Here is a 20,975-nt window from a genome sequence, read left to right as displayed (position 1 = left end):
TAGTTGAAGTACCATGGTCACATTGGCTGTGTGCAGTCTCATAATGTGTCTGCAGGAAACACATACTCCGCCGGCCTGTTTGTCCTGCCTCATCACAGCAACAATCTGTGATGCCTGGTGATGCCAGCGGAAACTGAAGTGGTCTTTGCTCCATAGGCGTGCATGTCTGGTAATACAGTGATATGACAGCAAGCATATGACAGTTGGGCTCCCACCACCAACATGCCAATGTGCGGACCACCAAACTCATAATAAGGCCCTTACATTTAAACTTAAAAATATGCAGAAAATATTGAAAGCATTGTAAAAACTACTCAACCTATATCCCTAGGAAAGCAGCATTCCTCGCCTAAAATATTGTAACATTTAAACCAACAAAATAATACAAAGTAACATTTGCAACACTACCATAATATAAATAAAACTATTTACATACATCTATATTATATTCAATAGTACTTTTAACAACAGTATGAAATACAACACTAAGAAATTATGGGGGTTATTCCAACTTTGGAGGAAGTGGTAATCCGTCCCAAAAGTGACGGTACAGTGACGGATATACCACCAGCCGTATTACGAGTCCATTATATCCTATGGAACTCGTAATACGGCTGGTGGTAAATCCGTCACATTTGGGACGGATTACCACGTCCTCCAAAGTTGGAATAACCCCCTATATTTTTACATCTGATTTTCTTTTCTCTCCTACTGCAGAGGCATGTCCATAATCAAATCCGTGCCTGCCGTGTGGAGAGGATAGTTTTTCTCTCTTTTGAAGCTATTGCAAACTGCAGCACCATTTTGGCACAAACCTATGCTTACAAATCTTTTAACGTCAAAATTCATCAGAGGATGCACAGGAATGCCCATTCTCCATGCATGTAACATCTACCTGCAGCAAGGTAAATGGAAGGCAGAGCTAGGCACCATTTTGCATCCCTTTTTTTCTATAACGCTACACAAAGCCAGGCATGTTGGGATTTGGTGGCTTTGTACGTCTCAAAATATATTTTGCGCAGGGCTGTGCCACGAAAGTGTAAAAAATCAATGAAAAATCTCAGTAATTCTGGGCTTTGATCTTTTTGTAAAACACAGTAGTTCACTAATGGACTGTTGTTGAATTTGAAGTGCAGACTTTCTAAGCTTTTGTGCTACACCAAGTATGCCTTTTCTGCTTTGGCCAAAAGTTTTGCAGCAATGCACCCTCACTGACATGTTATGATTCACATTTTCTTTTGTTTCACTGGAATGTCTAAGACTCCATTATTTTTCTATTGTTATTAATAACAATTAATTTTGCAAGCATTTTTTACACTGGTGAAAAGATATTGTTCACACATTTGCCCTAAAAATTATAACTTAATTAGAATCTGAATTTAGGAGTGTGTAGCATTTCAGCGAAAATCTAGATGAACTGGTCAAAAAGACTCTACCAATCAACCCTCCAGGACCAGAATGAGGGTTACAGGAAGGATATCATTTTGCATTCAAAATTGGGCATTGTTGTACGTCATCTCTGCAAAGACAAGAGAGGTTTCTCAATTGTACCAGAATTTGTCAAGGATAAATTTACATGCCAATGGCACCCCTCAATGAAGATAACCTGTGATTGAAAATGGTATCCATTCCATAGCAGTGAATGCGTCCAGTGGTTGTGGTTAAGAAGTGGCAGGGTAGTCAGAAAAGCAGCTTTATGGGGATAGTGTAGCAGAGGATAGGTCCAATGGTTAGGTCTGAAGAGTGGCAGGGGGAGCTCAAAACGTGTTTGGAGTGGGAAGAGGGCTAACAAAGCAAAGGTTGCTGCAAAATGCAGCAGGTTTAGAAGGAGACATATCTGGAAAGCTCTAGCTCAAGATGCCTTCCAGGCAGTGCCCTTCGTAGACCCTTGCTGCAATGAGATGATTTCCACTTGTCCAAAAGGCTGCTAAATTTGCCACTTAAAAAAAAAGAAAATCTATATTTTCGAAGTGTTAAAACAACTATGATGTTGCGAGTCACGCAACTTATCGTCTCCTCCAGAGCTACCCTGATGGCTGAATATGCAATAAATTCCTTAGCAGGCAAATAAATAATCAGAGGGGCTGACTCACAGGACATTTTTTATGAATTGCGCCCTGCTGCATGTGTAGATGTGACACCTTTAAAAGTTTTGAACAGTCAACTAATTCCTTATTGTAAATCATTTATGATTATAACCATTGGGATATGTGTTAAGACAGAAAATAATTCAGAAAACACTGCAGCTAAAAATGTTAATGCAATAAAATAGTCCAAGAAGTGCCAGCGAGGCAAGTGCTTTATGCATCTTCTCCAGAATCCAGATGAGAACTGACAGATGATCTAGGCCCTATTCCTCCAGAAAACTCATTTACTATGCATAGAGTAAATTCTCCGTGCCAAAGCCTCAGGGAGAAGGCAGCTGTCATACCGGCTGCCTTTCCCCGTTCATATTACAATGATCCCACCTGTCTGACCAGCGAGAACATTGTATTGTGATGGTCCTGCCAATCAGACCGGTGAGAACAGTGTTACAGTATTGGCCTCTGCTCTCTCAGGGGAGCCGAAGCCAATACGATAGCACAACAGCAAACTAGTGTGCAGACAGGGTACATTCTGAGGTTGCTAGGCAGGGGGGCACTGAACTGCCCATACCCTGGGCCTGGGCAGTGTAGGGGCCCCCTGTGGCCCCCTGCACTGTGTTTCTGCCAGCCTTTCCATGGCAGGTTCCTGCCATGGAAAGGCTGGTGGAATCAGAAGTGGTGATCAGCATGGCATTTTTCTCATTCGGAATTTAACAAAATATTGAATTATAATCTAAAATATTATGACCCTACCTAATGGAATGCTCCCTTTAAGAGAGGCTTGATTTAAGTCATAGCCAGAAACAATTTTGAATTTTCGTGTATACCTACAAATAGCACATGGGATCAGACTTTCCTTTGATGTACATAGAAATATTCTATTACACATTACACGTGTTGATCTGCAAACAGTTTTGTCCTCTGCCCCCATGCAGAAATTTGGATCTCAACTCAGTTTACTTGGAGCCCTGCCTAATCTCTGTATCTCCAGGCCAGTCTTGAAAATTCTCCTATGCATGGGATTCTCCAAATACAAGCGCATCCTAGCCACTCACACCACAAGTTGCAACTGTCATCTTTGAAGATTATTAGTTCACGCAAGCTTGGCATACTAATCATATCTTTTTTAGAGGTGCTTCTCCCTATTGTTTCAAAACTATAGTTGAAATGCTCCTTCTTCTGCAGGAGGCTGAATATCTTCATTGCTTTACAGATGAAATGCTACTCTTCTTCTTGAGCCACTGGACATGACTCTCATTCTTTTGTTATCATACAAATACCTTTTTCTCACTGATCTGTCATTGAAGATCTAGCATTAAAATCCACCTAAGAAAAATGGTCAAAATTAGAAAACCTTGCACACAAATCATAGTTGTTGAAATGACATAATGAATTCGGAGGAAGATTAATTATTTAGGTCCTTGAGGTATTTGTAATGCTCCGATTTCCTTAGAATCTTCCTTAGAAGATGCAGCCAAGGTAAATATCCAATAAGAAATGGGAGGATTACAAGACAATCTGAAACACAGAGTCCTCGATGAATATTTGAATATTTGGGGTAATGCTGTGGATTCTGCACATCATGTGAGTACCTGCTTCCTTTTCTGGGGCTTATTAGAATGTATTAGTCTTAGACACACCTAAATTCACTTTAAAGGAAACAGTTTCACAGGGTTTCAGTCAAAGAAATAATGGTTGGTTTTGTTTTTGTTTCTTTGTGTTTTACTTTATCACTTGATTCAAAAGGGAAACACCCCCAAGCACAACTCCCAAACAACAAAGTCGTGAACAACGAAAGCGGAAGAATGATTTCATTAACCATGACTTCCTTGTTCGATGCCTTAACGACGCATGTGCTGAACAAAGCACATGCGTGGTGAAGGCACACAAGAAGGGAGTTAGCTTCGTCGGAGGACACGATCAGGTAAGTGGGGCTCGGGACATTTTAGGGGCTGGGGTGAGGGAATCAGGCATTTTTAGTTTTAGGGGTGGGGTGGGGGGCGCTGTATTTTTTGGGAGGGGCTGAGGGATTGGGGGATTTTTAGTTTTTGGGGCAGCGGTGGGGGGTCGGGGTAGTATAGGTTTTGGGGCCTGGGGGGTCATGGTAGTTTTAGGGGCGGGGAGGTCGTTTTTTTTTTGTTTTTTTGGGGCAGGGTGGGGGGTCGGGGTTGTTTAGGTTTTAGTGAGGTGGGGGTCGTGGTAGTTTTAGGGGCTGGGGGTTGGGGTATTTTTAGTTTTTAGTGGCGTGGTGGGGGTCAGGGTAGTTTAGGTTTTAGGGGGTGAGGGATCGCAGTAGTGTTAGGGGCAGGGATGGGGTGTCGCTGGTGTTTTTACGGGGCGCGGATGTGGATGTGGGGTTATTTAGGTTTTAGGTTGGTGGGGGTCACAGTATTTTTAGGGGCGGGGTGGGGTATTTTTAGTTCTTAGGGTCGGGGTTGGTTGTTCAGGGTAGTTTAGGTTTTAGGGGGGTGGGGGATTGTGGGAGTTTTAGCTGCAGGGTGGGGGATCGCTGTAGTTTTAGGGGCAGGGGTTGGGGTATTTTAAGTTTCTAGGGGCGGGGTAGGGTGTCAGGTAGTTTAGGTTTTAGGAGGGTGGGGGTTGCAGAAGTTTTAGGGGTGGGGGTAGTTTACGTTTTAGGGGTGGAGGTTGGGGTAGTGTTAGAATAGTTTTTAGGGGTGGGGGTGGGGGGTTCAGGTACAATTGTTTTAGGGGTGAGAGGGTTGGGGTGGGGGAGTCGCATGCTGGAACCATGCATGCCATTCACGCATGCCTTTACCAGGAATGCCTTTACAACAAAAAATCATTGTTAAGGCATTCGTGGTAAAGGCCTTTGTGGTAACAACACGTCGTTGTTTCGACCGCATGGTTTAGGCATGCGTGGCTCCAGCATGCGTTGTTCCGACTCCTATTTGATTAAAAATGATGTGAGAAAAGGTGAACTTAGGTGTATGGCAGTTGGGTACAGTCAAGCAACTCAGGCACTAGCATCCCCATGCATCAGGGGCAGTCTGTCAGGAGGAGCCAGCTATCATGTGGATAAACACAAACATTGAATGTTGAAGCAGAATTGCTGAAGATTTAGTAATTTGTGCAATATTTTCTCCACAATCGTAAGCATCAATGAAGGCTTGCAGGCGAGTGATGAGTGTTTCTTGCCTGCATGAATAAGTAATATTTACAACTGCCAGAAAGGTGGCAAATAAATGTGGTACAAAATTGGACGTCAATCAAGACGAGTAGAGTAAAATGTCAGTTGGTATTTATTTGGTATTTCTTGTTCACAATCTATTTAACACAGCCAACAGGCTGCCTTTCCCTGTTCATATTACAATTATCTCACCTGGCTGACCAGCGAGAACATTGTATTGTGATGTTCCTGCCAATCAGACCGGTGAGAACAGTGCTACGGTATTGGCCTCTGCTCTCTTAGGGGAGCCGAAGCCAATACCATAGCACAACAGCAAACTAGTGTGCAGACAGTGCACATTCTGAGGATGCTAGGCAGGGGGGCCTTGAACTTCCCATACCATGGGCCTGGGCAGTGCAGTGGCCTCTGTGGTCCCCTGCACTGTGTTTCTGCCAGCCTTTCCATGGCAGGTCCCTACCATGTAAATGCTGGTGGAATCAGGAGTGGTGATCAGAATGTCATTGCTGAGTTCAGCACCACCATGGGTGACCATGAGTCCACCCACCATCAGCCTGTTGGGAACCTTATTCCCAGCAGTGAAGGCAGTCGTCTGGCGGTCCGACCGCCAAGATCATAATGTGATGGTCGGACCGCTCGGAGTGTGGCAGTCCCACTGTCACCGCGAGTCTGGCAGTCCTTGGATCCCCATACTCATAAACAGGCCCAAAATGTTGTAGGATTGCAATAGAGAGAAACATTAGGTGCTAGAAGGAGTCTCATTTGAATACAACCCAACCTTTTTTTCCATGCAGACTTCACCAAGTAATGTGCATGGGAAAAACCCAGGAAGGCAGTATTACTGCACATCTTGGATTCTCGGGATTAGGCATAAAGTAGGTTTGGGCAAAAATGTAATTGCTGCCGTGAAATCTGTGACATTTTCAAAGTCTCAAAATGAAAAAATGCAGAATGTCTCGAAATTTTTCATTACACAATTTTCACTAACTTTGTTTAAGCGTGGAGGCAACACTCCTACAAAGTCTTGCATGCTGACAGTGAGAGACACTTTTGTACAAAAAATGACTTGGTGAGAGTCATTTCGTATTTGAATCAGTCGTCTGCAGTTATCTCTCAAGACCTTTGTATACAAGATATGAGATAAGTTTAAAAATTTTATCTTTTTACTTTGAAAGCTTACTTCTGCAACACTGTCCTGGAATTCCCTGAAAAAGATCACAATTTCATGCACCAAGAACATAAACAATTGTGTGCTATCACATTTTTTTCTCACAACATACAATGAATACCTTCAAAACAGCTTTGAAACCAAACACTTTATAGTTTATACAGGTGGAAAATATAAGCAAAATTTAAATTTTGGCTTCTTTTCTTGAAGAAATTTCAGCTTTGAAGACCCCATGTCATAGACTCCTTCTTTAGAATGCTCACCAAGTTATCTTACCCAATAGCTCATGAGCTGCTTTTAAGTCTTATGATTTCCATGATATGAATTCCTCTTTATCAAATCATTGTTGAACTTTTTGAACTGGAAGAAACAGGTATTTGTGATCATATGAAAGAAATGTCAGCCTGAGAAGGTCTTTGGCATTCATATATGTCAAAGATCCACACATACTTCTATTGGATCAAAACTATTGGAAAAGAAAATGTAGTAGGGAAAAAGGAAAAGGTACGTGTCAAAGTCACACTGGTTATTTTCCTGTTCCAGGTTGAAGTCAATTCTTGCATATTCCACGACTATTGAGGCAGATTTCTCATTAGGAATTAACTAAATATTGTATTATGACTCCAACTAATGGAATGCTCCCTTTAAGAGAGGCTTGATTAAAGTCACAGCCAGAAACAATTTTGAATTTACGTGTATACCTACAAATAGCACATGGGATCAGACTTTCCGTTGATGTATATAGAAATATCCTATTACACGTGTTGATCTGCAAGCAGTTTCTGTCCCCCACCCCCCTGCAGAAATTTGGATCTCAACTCAGTTCACTTGGAGCCCTGCCTAATCTCTGTATCTCCAGGCCAGTCTTGAAGATCCTCCTCTGCATGGGATTCCTGAAATACAAGCGCATCCTAGCCACTTACACTACAAGTTGCAACTATCATCTTTGAAGCTTATTAGTTCACACAAGCTCGACATACTAATCATGTCTTTTTTAGAGGTGCTTCTCCCTATTGTTTCCAGACTATAGTTGAGATGCTCCTTCTTCTGCAGGAGGCTGAATATCGCCATTGCTTTACAGATAAAATGTTACTCTTCTTCTTGGGCCACTGGGCATGACGCTCATTCTTTTGTTATCATACAAATGCCTTTTTCTCACTGATCTGTCATTGAAGATCTAGCATTAAAATCCACCTAAGAAAAATGGTTGAAATGAGAAAACCTTGCACACAAATCATAGCTGATGAAATTACATTATGAATTTGAATGAAGATTAATTATTTAGGTCCTTGATGTATTTGTAATGCTCCAATTTCCTTAGAAGATGCAGCCAAGGTAAATAACCAATAAGAAATCTTGAAACATAAATGGGAAGATTACAAGACAATGTGAAACACAGAGTCCTTGATGAATATTTGAATATTTGGGGTAATGCTGTGGATTCTGCACATCCTGTGAGTACCTGCTTCCTTTTCTGGGGCTTATTAGAATGTATTAGTCTTAGACACACCTAAATTTACTTTAAAGGCATATAGTTTCACAGGGTTTCAGTCAAAGAAATAATGGTTGTTTTTGTTTTTGTTTCTTTGGGTTTTACTTTATCACTTGATTCAAATGGGAAACACCCCCAAGCACAACTCCCAAACAACGAAGTCGTGAACAACGAAAGCGGAACAATGCTTTCGTTAACCATGACTTCCTTGTTCGGGGCCTTAACCTCGCATGTGCTGAACAACGCACATGCGTGGTTAAGGCACAGAAGAAGGGAGTTGGCTTCATCGGAGGACACGATCAGGTAAGTGGGGCTCTGGCCGTTATAGGGGCTAGGGTGGGGGAATCAGCCATTTTTAGTTTTAGGGGTGGGGTGGGGGTGCTGTATTTTTTGGGAAGGGGTGGGGGATTGGGGGATTTTTAGTTTTTGGGGCAGCGGTGGGGGGGTCAGGGTAGTTTAGGTTTTGGGGGTTGGGGGGTCACTGTAGTTTTAGGGACGGGGAGGTCAGGGTGTTTTTAGTTTTTTGGGAGGGGGTGGGGTATTTTTAGTTTTTGCGGGCAGCGGTGGGGGTCGGGGTAGTTTAGGTTTTGGGGGTTGGGGGGTCACGGTAGTGGGGGGAGATGGGGTGTTTTTAGTTTTTTGGGGCGGGGTTGTTTAGGTTTTAAGGAGGTGGGGTCGTGGTAGTTTTAGGGGCTGGGGGTTGGGGTATTTTTAGTTTTTTGGGGTTGGGGGTTGCAGTATTTATAGGGGAGGGGTGGGAGGGTCGGGGTATTTTTAGTTTTTATGGGCAGGGTTGGGGGTCGGGTAGTTTAGGTTTTAGGGGGGTGGGGAATCACAGTAGTTTTAGGGGCAGGGATGGGGTGTCACTGTAGTTTTACTGGGCCTAGATGGGGAGGTGGGGTATTTTTAATTTTTAAGGGTGGGTTGGGGTGGGGGGTCGGGCAGTTTAGGTTTTAGGTTGGTTGGGGTCGCAGTATTTTTAGGGGTGGGGTGGGTGGGTATTTTTAGTGTTTAGGGTGGGGTTGGGGGTTCAGGGTTTGCACCCTGGAACCATGCATGCCGTTCACGCATGCCTTTACCAGGAATGCCTTTACAACAAAAAATCGCTGTTAAGGCATTCGTGGTAAAGGCGTTTGTGGTAACAACACAGTCATTGTTTCAACCGTGTGGTTTAGGCATGCGTGGTTCCAGCATACGTTGTTCCGACTCCTATTTGATTCAAAATGATGTGAGAAAAGGCAAACTTCAGTATATGGTAGTTGGGTACAGTCAAGCAATTCAGGCACTAGCATCCCAATGCATCAGGGCAGGCTGTCAGGAGGAGCCAGCTATCATGTGGATAAACACAAACATTGAACATTGAAGCAGAAATTGCTGAAGATTTAGTAATTTGTGCAATATTTCCTCCAAAATCGAACGCATCAATGAAAGCTTGCAGGGGAGCGATGAGTGTTCCTTGCCTGCATGAATGAGTAATAGTTACAACTGCCAGAAAGGTGGCAAATAAAGGTGGTACAAAATTGGACGTCAATCAAGACGAGTAGAGTGAAATGTCAGTTGGTATTTATTTGGTATTTCTTGTTCACAATCTATTTAACACAGCCAACGCCACCCGCCCCCCCATTCCCAAGCGCTTGAATAGAATACAACACTATAGTTGCCACTCAACTTAACACCTCCTCTGAGACAGGCACAGACACAGCAAGTACAGCAGTGAGGAGATCGCTGGCTCTCTATTCAGGTTTCGTCCTTTACCAACTGCTGGGTCATGCGGTTTCCACTGGGTGAAGAGATTGTTGTCATACAGAAAATTATAGAGCACACATAAATTGCTACCAATGTGTATTACACAATCACCCCCTATCTCTACTCTGTTATGAAAGAAATGAAATTCTGCTCGGGTACATTGATCTATCACAGACAGTTGGGAGTTTAGGGGTCACACCCCTTGTTTACATTTCAAAGTTAGCGCCTTTCTCTGAAAGTGAAAGCAAAATTACCAATTTATTTCTTAGTCCTCCAATTTGAGAAATGGGATTAACTGCACAGCATATTTTTGAGCCGAGAGTAGGCCTTTGCAAATGGTCTGGATGGAAGAGGTTTGGGCTCTTTTGTTAGTGTGCATTTTTTGATAGACAATATGAAATTACGCTAAAATATCATAAAGAAGACATCAAAGTTATTAGAAATTTTGATTTCATTTTTCGATTGTGAGAATTACATGTTTTACTATTTTATATTTCCAACAAGAGGTTTGCCCATTCAGATTCTGTGCATATCTTCTTATTAATATGTGTCACCTGAGAGGTAATGGATATTAAGTTTGAAAATGATAAGCACAGATTTTTCTATTGAAAAATATTTCATATGTCAAAACTTTCCTGAGAAATCCCCTAAGAAGAGATTAATTACAGGGACTTTTATACCAATAACGTGTGGGCATATGAGTGGATGAAAGACTGGTATGAGCATTCATAGGCTCCTGCTAAAATGATATAGGAAAGTTACATGATGCATCTAAACAGCGGTTGGGCTTCTTATTCTTCGGGAGGCATCCCTGACAACAAGAAAGCTAGAGGGCTATCTAAAACACTCATATATCAGCCAGTGTTGGTTAAAGGAGCTATTCATCATTATCAAATATTGTTCGGTATTGCCAGCAGCTGCAATTTACAATTGACTGTATACTCACCAAGAACTTAAACATAACTGTAACAATTCATAGAAAAAGCTTGAGAAGTTTTTGGTTGCTAAAAACAGGGATTTCAGTAACACTGTGACACTTTTCAGAGTTTGATTGAAAATTGGCAAAAGTACTCAGGGTATATATACTAGATTTAATGGGTTTGCAAGACAATGCAAACCAATGCAAACGTCCTTAAGCAACGGAGTGATGCCTGACTGCTTCATACTAGGTCGTCACCCCCATGCTACAAAAAGCAGGTTCTAACCCAGAGGACTCCAACAACTTCATGTCCATCTCCAATCTTTCCTTCTTGCAATTTTTTTGAGAAATGCGTTCTCTCCAACTCAACCAACACATTGACTCCAACAGTCTTCTTGACTTATTACTATCGGGTTTCAGAAAGGGATGCAGCACGGAATCAGCTATACTGAATATAGTAGATGGCATACAAAAACCGCTGGATGCTGATAGATGCTGCCTGCTCATACTCCTAGATAATAGCCTTTGACACGGTTAACTACAAGCTGCTTAGAATCTCTCCATAAACAGATCGGACTAGACAGCTTGGTTTTTAAATGGTTCACCATATTTCTACATACCCAATCCCAACAAATAAGAATAAACAACTCTACCTCAGATACTTCCATCATAACCAGAGATGTCCCTCAAGGCTCAGTTCTCTCACCACCACTCCTTAATATTTATATTTAACCCTTCACCATAATTCTCAAACAAGCTAACATCTCATACCACCTTAATGCAGACGACACCCAGTTCTTCTTAGAAATATCCACACTAGAGGTCTTACGATGGCTAAATACTACTCTAACGGAAGTCCAAAACTGGCTATCACACAGCCACCTGAAACTCTCATCCAAGACAAGACGGAAATCCTACTCCTATCAAGTCCAAAGTGGATAAACTGCATTCATGCCTTTAACTGCAAACTGACTCTCGCTGATTTTGTCCAATTCTTGGGGATCATCCTGAACCCAACTCTGAGCATGAATCCACAAATAAACAATACAGCGAAGAGTGCATTCTACAGCCTAAAACTCCTACATTAAATCCTCCCCCCAAAAGAGCTTCAAACTGCCATGCAAGCTAGGTTCTCTCAAGACTGGACTACAGGAACTGCAACCTCACCGTCTCCGCAAAGTCACACCTATCTCCCTTAAGAGCCACACTAAATGCAGCAGCAAGGATGGTCACTGGAGTCAAAAGTCACAATCACATCTCCCCCTCCTTGAGAAAACCAAAGTGGCTTCCAATTGAAGCCAGTTGCTGCTTCAAAACTGCCTGTCTCACTCACAAAGTTCATCACACAGGGAAACCATTCTGTGTTGTGTCCAAACTCACATAGGCAGGACAGAAAAGAAATTTCAGGAGCTCCAATACCCTGCTTCTCACCAAAAAACTCAAACAAAAAGCCCTAACATGCTCTTCCTTTGGAAATGCACCCAAAATCTGGAACTCCCTGCCAGTACATATCAGGATGAAACTTGAATCCAACTGGAATCTCTTTCCCAAACTCCACATTATTGTTTGCTCCTCTTCAGTCAATGCTATGATTTGACTTCAGCAAAGCTTTATTCTGTAACTTCATATTATCCAACATTGCCTCTTATAATATTTGTAATGCACTCTAATACCGTTAGTTCTTGCCATCACTATATTAAACTATTTAAATAAATAAATACATAAAACTGCTTTTATACAGATTCTGGATTTAAATACTGTCTATCAGAAACACAATATATAACTCAGTGATAGCTTAGCATCCAGATATGTTGTCTAAGAACAACTAGAAATTACTTTGTTTTTGAATGAGCTTTGGATTCTTAAAAAAGTTTGGTCAGAATTAAAAAAGAGGCTATTGTTGGTCTATGATTCCCCACATTGTAACACAACCCATGCCTACAAATGCATCCATCAATTCCACTTGAAACCAATAATATCTTTTGATCATCACTAGTGCATTATTAACCACACTGCTCTTTACCATACTCACCAGGCAGTGCTTCTAATGAATTATTGTTCCACACTCAGTATATTCTAGTACTTAGAGAGGGATAGTCTCCTTTAGACCGCCACTAGATTGCTACTTGACATGTAGTTTTACCACCCACAGTAATTGCACCATCTTGTCAGCCCCTTAAGAATGTATTTGCTTTCATTACAATTTAAATGCATATCCCTTTCATGGAAAAATATTAAAATAAAGAATGACAGAACTCCACTTCAGGTGGTGCATAGTGTTAAATATTACATGTTATCTGTGTAGTAATTCAATATGGAGCCTAGAAGGCTAATCTGATTTAAGTGTGAGACTTTAGGCATTTGTGAGTTTAAGTTAGCATTCCTGATCTGTTTATAACTGGCCCTGCTTGGTTAGTGAATACATTTCACCATTAGGCCTTTTTATATCCCACAGAATTTTGCAGTGATCGCTTTGGTTCTTGAATGGTTCATTGTTCAGTACTCTGGGCTTCAGCTGTAACTCGGCGGACATGTAACTCCATCACAAAGGTGATGGATATCCCTTCTGCCAAAGTCTAAATCCCATAAAGCATATAGGATTTAGATTTTGGTGGATGGGATATCCCTCACCATTGTGACAGAGTAACCTGTCACCGAGTTCTAAATAACACCCTCTGTCCTCATGTTGTGAGCAGGAATGTGTAAGAAATGTAAATGACAAGTCAATATCAAATTACTTCCTATACATGGTTCTCGTGATGGAATTAGATGATGGTATATCGTCCCAGCAATTTGTCATTTCTTTATGAGTTCAATTTATAATTTTGGATTTCCTAGCAAAATACATCTGCCCTGTGCAGTTGCTTGGAGCCTCAAGGCAAAGAACAGAGGAGGGGGTATATTAAGAGGCTGTCTTGATCTAGCTTAATATGATTAAGTGACACATCTGAAGACAAAAAGCCAGGGGGCATCACTACTGTTCCACATTCAAAACAACCACTGTACTTTGAAAAAAGTTGGCATTTCATGCACTTGAAGTTCAAATTCTTATATGTGCTCAAAGCTGCAGGGTTGTAGAACTTGACAGCTGTATATATATATAAGTATTATATTTCAACCCAGAGATCTGGAATCTGGAATTCACCATCTACATGTCTAGATTTACCTGTGGAGATAGGGAGTTTCCACACCCCTCAAATGAAGTCTCAATCAACTGAATTTATGACTGGAAAGTTACCATGAGTAAAGTTTCACCTGTCTGTGAAGATCTTCGCCACTGAAGAGGTGATCTTCCTATGAAAAGTAATAAGGAATTTTAAGAAAAGCAATTTTAAAATTGAAAAAATAATTAGTTTTTTTATACAAAACATTAATTCACATCTTCCTAACTCCCATTCTTCAAAAACTATCACAGAAACAAAGTACAATACAGCTGCAGTAAAGCTTAACATATTATGATATTTTAAGCCAATTTTGCCTTTTTTTATTAAAAATTATTTTTTACATGAAATTATTTTTACTTAAATTAGATTCCTCCTCCCTTGTAGTCTTATTTGTGTTGAATGTGCTACTGCCTCAAATGCAAGTTATATTTCATTTCATTTGTGATTTAATTTTTTGTACAAAATAAGTTGTCAATTAAAATATATTTAATTATGTATATAAAAAATCAAATGCATTTTGTGCGTTAGAAAATGTACTAAATAAAGTTAAATGAAATGTTACAGTTCGTTTGGCCCTCCATTGATTTATTTGGAATTGGTATGCAGTACCACTGGGTTTCCATATGATGTGGTAAACTTACTGCAAGGATGTGCTTGAATACATTTGTGCATGTTTTGTCAGTAATATTAGTGTAATAGATTAAAATGTGTTGTTTGCAAATTGAAATTGTCTTACTCTTATACGAGTGTGTGCTTTGCATTAGCAATCTCTCCCTAAACCTCCCGTTAATTCCCCCACCCCCTGCCACTTTGTATTGATTATTCTCAATTTTGCCACCATAAGCCCTTTCCCTTCCACATTCACTACTAAATCATATACTTACATGTGTGGACATCTTCATTTTCTACACAGAAAGATTGGAGAATCACAGGGCTCCTGCCAGAGGATTGTGGATTGTATTTTGGAGTCTGTAAAGTGATAGAATTTCATGCACTCCAAACTAACTTTTGTGAATAGGACCTTTAGCATAAAAGCTAACTGATTCTTTGTTTATATATAAGTAAGAGTGAGAAAAGGTAAACTGAATCAATATAAAGATGTCAAAAGGTTATATTCATAAGGAAAAAAAGAGATACTTCTGCATATCTAGATTTAAATTATTTTTTTAGCAAAAAGCCATTTTCGTATTTGAAGCATGCCAGTCTATACTTTAATTGTTTGGGAGCAGGAGCGCATGACGCTGGCCAAGAAACTCCAATCACAGAATGAAATGTGACTTAGAAAACTCATTTTTTTTTCAATTCTTTTTATTATTGTCAAACAAAATCAAATACTCATTATACAGAAAAAAAACTTTGCCATGCACAAGTAAAGAAAATAATTGCCCCCCCTGACAGCATCAAAGACAAAGGAAAAAACATGGACATACTAATGCAACTTGCATACCAGTAGGCCCACCTAGATAGACTTACGTGAGCTAAGGCTCCCACTTAAACCTAAACCAAATGTGATCAAACTTTATAAGTGAGCAAATGCCCCAAGACTTATCCAGCTCAAGTTATTGCTCGTAACTTTGATTCAGAATAGCCCACCACTCCACCGCCTTAGGAGGTAATGCGGAAATCCAGTCTCTAGCAATACTGAGCTGTGCTCTTACAATAACAATGGAAAACTATTGTGCCATTCCCAAGTTAGTACATGATCAGTAGCCCAGCATAATTTCCTTTAAATAGAAGTGGGGACCGATGCCAGTGCATTAGCCAGTGAAGCTGCAAACTTCTGGTTAAAAGCCGTTGTGCTTTGGGCAAGACGCAAACATATGTAGGATATTTGCTGCCGGAAAAAACACATGTGGGACACTAAGAGCCTCATTATGACTTTGCCAGTCTTTTCGGAAGACCACCGCAGTGGTGGCCACCAAAAGTCCGCCATGTTGACGGTCAACCGACCACCGTATTAAGAGCCACACAGTGAAGACAGACAAAAAACAGCCAAAGATCCAAGACCGCTAGGACACTGGAGGGCGGGAAAGAGGATGTTTCACCACCAGCACTGCCAGCTTGAAAAAAATCGACCCACCAGATTACGAGCCACAAATCAGCACATAAGTTGTTTTTCCGTGGCAGAAAGCCATTGGCAGTGCAAGCTACTGCAGTAAAAACCACATAATGCACAACACTACACCACATTGGATAGTTTGAATACCCCACACCTGTCACACATCCACACACCCTACACATCTGCTCACTACACTACATATAGCACACCGCAGCGCAACCCACAATCCTTTGCAAACAGTGCCACTCACAGCCAGACACCAGCAAAAAAGTCTAACTAACTAAACAAATAGGCACCCCTACACATACACCCAGCACACATCCCACACTTGTACAACATACACAACACATAATTAAGAAAAGCACACACTATACATCAACCGTGACCCACACACTTCATAGCACCAACACATCATCACAAACATTATTAATACTTTTAATCGCTTCCTCACTGTCTTTATCACTACTACCATGTTCCCACAATAGCACTCATGTTTCATTGATGAGGAGTTGAGGGTCATAGTAGATTAAATTGTCAGGGTAGAGCCACAACTGTTTGGAGCACAGGTCCAACAAACATCAATTGCCAAGAAAATGGAGTTGTGGCAACGGATAATTGACAAGGTCAACTCAGTAGCCGGCTATCAACGCACAAGGGACAACATCAGGAGGAGGTGAGGCAACCTACGAGAGAAGGTGTTTTCCATGGCATCACAACACCATAGGGCCTTGCACAAGACTGGAGGTGGGACCCCCCCCCCACAGTTCACATCATGGAAGGAGAAGGACTTGGACATACTGCATCTGAAGGGCCTGACTGGAATACCTGGGGGACTAGAGTCTGGTATGTCCTTACAACAGTTAAGTTTTACCACACTATTGTCCTGCGTGACTCCTCACCACTCAAATACTCCATATTTAAATAAATTACCCATAGCACCTCCCACCTATTCACCTAATTCCCCTCTCCTGTATGCCACCACTCCACCCAACTGCACCACAGCCCTTAGCAATAGCAAGTTAACAACTGCCTAATCTTATCACTGTGGCTCCCAGAATGCGCCAACACTACTTTTCTTTTTTAAAACCTTGCATGTGCACAACACATCATATTTCATGCATGTACAGCTAAAGTAATAGCTACACCATCTAGATTGACATAGTGAGGACCAGTACATGGCAATGACAGAAATGCAATATCTCTCTCACAATAGCATAAAAAACAACATAAAGCTACAGTTGATTGACCATGCCTAATGGACGCAGATCAAAGATCCCAAGCCAGAAATAGACTGGACTGGTTTTGAAAGTAAGATGGCTGAGTCGACGCACATGCAAAACATCTAGATACAGGACTTTAATACTTGCATACTCACAAACTGTGTTCTCACTAGGACACAATCGTATATTGTACAGCTATAATTTGTGACATCTAGCAAGCCTCACAAATCACTAGGTAACAGAGGTAGACTGTCAAGTCAATTATCAGACAATAACAGAACTCATCTGCTGTGCAATCTGTACCAACCCTGTATGACATTTCCCAACATGGAGTATTGCAATCAAGTCACAGAGTAGTATGAACAACAAAGATACGCTATGCAGCATATGTTAATGTCATTGCAGGAAATCATGCGGAGCCATTGTCATGCATGTCATTAAGAGGTAATCTAACACACATGCCAAGCTGAACCTTGGGTATCACTCCCTCCACAGGTAACTCAGCCATTGCCACCATGGAGAGGATACCAGACACTGCCAGTCCTTCTCAAGATGAAGGTCTCAGTGAGGACAACACTCCTGGATGCCTGGACAATGACCAACAACCTGATCCATCTGGGTCACTTGGTATGTCAACGATTCCCAGCCTCACCCTACCCACATCAATACTCTCCACCCCTGGTGAAACCACATCACAAGTAATCATTCCCCCCAACCTGTGTCCCAAGGCCAGTTCAATCAATTGTGTGCCCCATAGTACAGGGACCTGAGTCAAAGCTAGACCTCCTTGACAATGAAGGCCCTGTTACCAGTGGGAGTAGGCACACTGTGCCAGGGGCACAGGCAGCTGGGGGTAGGGTGCAAAGGAGGTATGCTGTGGGCCAGAAGGTGGGGCCTCCAAGGGACTTTACTGACCAGAAAACCATCTCTCAAGTCCCAGGACAGGATGGGCCAAATAATCACCAGGGAGAATCAGAGGCTGCAGAGGGAAAACCACCAGGAAGTCATGCAGCAGTGGCAGGCACATAATGTCATCATGGCTACCATTGCAGTGGTGCTGAGGGACATCAATACCACCCTCATTGGTTTCTCATCACACCATCAGGCCCCTTCCACTACCAACCTAACATCTGGCCCATCTGCATCTGCGGCACCTAGTACAATAGAGGCCTTGCCAGGAGAACCACAAGCCCCAGACACCCCACCCTCTGTAGCTGAAGAACCCCCCACCGCAAATGTGGATGTCCACCCAGACATCCAACTGGAGCGAATTCCAAGACCAAACCCACAGGTAGGAAGTGAACCTCACCTGAAATGTCACCCTTGTGTGCCACTGAGACACACAGTAGACTGTTCTGAGACATTAATCCATTTACCCATGGTACAAGGGCACTTGACCTGTGTAACCAACTGGTGTAGCTGCTACCCTGATGAATCCATCAACCATGAGCTCATCATCCATTTTTTTCATTTTACCATTTTGGTTATGAACTCATTCATCAGGATATGCACAATAAATCACAATTGAGCGCAGCTACTACATATGTGTCTTTATTAATACCTCAATCATTGCAATGCATGCCAACTGTGGTGAGGTCATGCCCCCTGCATCGAACAGCCAGTCTAATGGTCATCAGACAGAACCTCCCACAGTATGAGAAATAATACAAAGGAGATATCAGAGGACAGGTGTCAGAGAGGTAGCAATCCAGGCCAACACCATAGTGTAGTTAGTATTCGAATCTGCAAATAGAGCATGACAGAGAGTACTATCACGGAAGGCATGGTGGCACACAATGTACAAATAAAGGTAACAGAAGTCATGCCCATGGTAACCCATCTGCAAAGCAGGGGCACCCAGAATGATCCTATATATCTCCAGGTACAGACTCTTCACATACACACAAGAAAGCTACATGATCACATATCCCATGGTACACACAAATGACAAAACAAAGGACCCAGTATATTAACCGTACAGAAGCATAGTGCCTATACCTGGAGTATGTTCTTATTGAATTGTCACTTTACAGTAATCTGCACCTTGTACAGCAACATCAGAATACAAACACATCTAGGCCCCATGGTCATCACAAACTACTCCACCCACTGTGTAGCCAGAGTCCATGATACATTCTTCACACAAGTGCCACACACTTCAACTGACGTGTAAAATGCCACTTCACATCCCTCAACCACACTGGTAATAGGAAAGGATGAAGCTGACACATTTCCACATGTATGAATATAGTAGAAACGGATTTACATCCCGCTGTAACTATATCCAATTTACATGTTACCCCTCATTAACAATTCTTATGTCTGACATCTACTAACATTGGCTACTGACCATGAATACCTCAAGCCATAGGTTGCAGAGGCAAACAGGAAAATGCAATTTCAGTGAGTGAAAGGAAAAGAGATTAGGAGAATCCTAGAAACATAGCTCAAAACTGGATTGTCTATTCCAGAAGTGAATATTAGAATCAGATGTAACAAATACATTTTAGAGCTGACTCTCTATTATTGTACACCTTACAATTTATCAGTCAGCTTCCCCAGCGCATATACAGGCATTGGAGCTCCTTACAGCATCACTGATGAATCTAGTCAGGAGGTGTTATGGCACCCATCCACATCAAAATGTGCACATGCAACACTTGTAAAGGTCCACTTCACAAACCTGCATGTCAGTGAAAGTACTGATTGAGGAGCTCTCTCCTAGAGTCAGCTGCTCCTTCTTCCTCTGGATCTTCATCACTTGCCATATCAGCATTACCAGCCACTGGTCCTCCTGCCTCAACCTCATCTGCTATCAATGGTATGAGACATCCCAGGGCTAGATTGTGGAGCATGCAGCAGGCAACGATTATTTGACAAACCTTGTGAGGCGAGTAGAGGAGGTTTGGATAGCCAGAGTCACCTGTAAACACAATGATAGAACAAAACGTAAATACATTCAGCAACTACCTATGATGTAATGACAGGTGACATAACACAGAAAATCACACTACAATATATACTTACCAAGCAGCCAGGCCCTCTCTGTTTGTAATCGTGACATCAGATGTGGGACATTGCTGTTCCAGTATTATGTGGGAATCTGCTATCTGCACTGATCCTGGATATTTGGCCGTGACTTGTGAGATGTACTGGTCTGCCAGGCACACCGCCTGTACATCGGTTGAGTGGTAGTTCTTCCTGTTCCTATACACCTGTTCATTGCCACTGGGAGGGACCAGGGCTACATGGGTGCCATCAATGGCTCCTACCACATGAGAAATGTGTCCCATCTCATAATGTTCTGCCTTCACAAACGCCAAATCCACTCTTTGGGGGATCCTGATGTAGCTGTCTAGGTGATTCAATAAGGCACACAGTACATCCTTCAACACCAGACTGTGCATGGGCTGAAATATCCCTGATGTTAAGGGGACAGAATTCTGAAAGGCCCCGGTGGCAAGAATGTGTAGCACTGACAAGACTGAACTATGAGAGGTATGTAATAGGGATTGCAAATGGATCTGGGTCCAACTGTGCACATGATGGTATGACGATTCAGACAAAATGGCCCTCATTACAACCCTGGCGGTTGATGATAAAGCGGCGGTAATATTGCCAACAGCTCAGCGGTAAAAAAAAATTGAATTATGACCGCGGTGGAAACCGCCAACACAGACAGTCACTTTAACACTCTGACCGCCACGGCGGTAGCAACAAGCACCGCAGCAGTAACCGCCAACAGCCAGACGGAAGACAAAGTACTGTCCACAGTATTACGAGACACCAATCCGCCACCTTTTCCGGGGCGGTACCAACGGCATCAAAAGCACAGCGGAAACAGTACACAGAAGGGAAACGACTCACCTCTGGACATCCAGGGAGCAACCACGACCCCAATGAGCCCGAACTACAGGTGTTACCCATACTGGTCTACCTCCTCCTACACCAGGAATACCAATGCCGACAAAGACGACC

This window comes from Pleurodeles waltl, chromosome 6 (assembly GCF_031143425.1).
Source record: "Pleurodeles waltl isolate 20211129_DDA chromosome 6, aPleWal1.hap1.20221129, whole genome shotgun sequence".
NCBI classification, from domain to species: Eukaryota; Metazoa; Chordata; class Amphibia; order Caudata; family Salamandridae; genus Pleurodeles; species Pleurodeles waltl.
The sequence above is the reverse complement of the archived record's forward strand: the minus strand, read 5'-3'. Positions refer to the sequence as shown.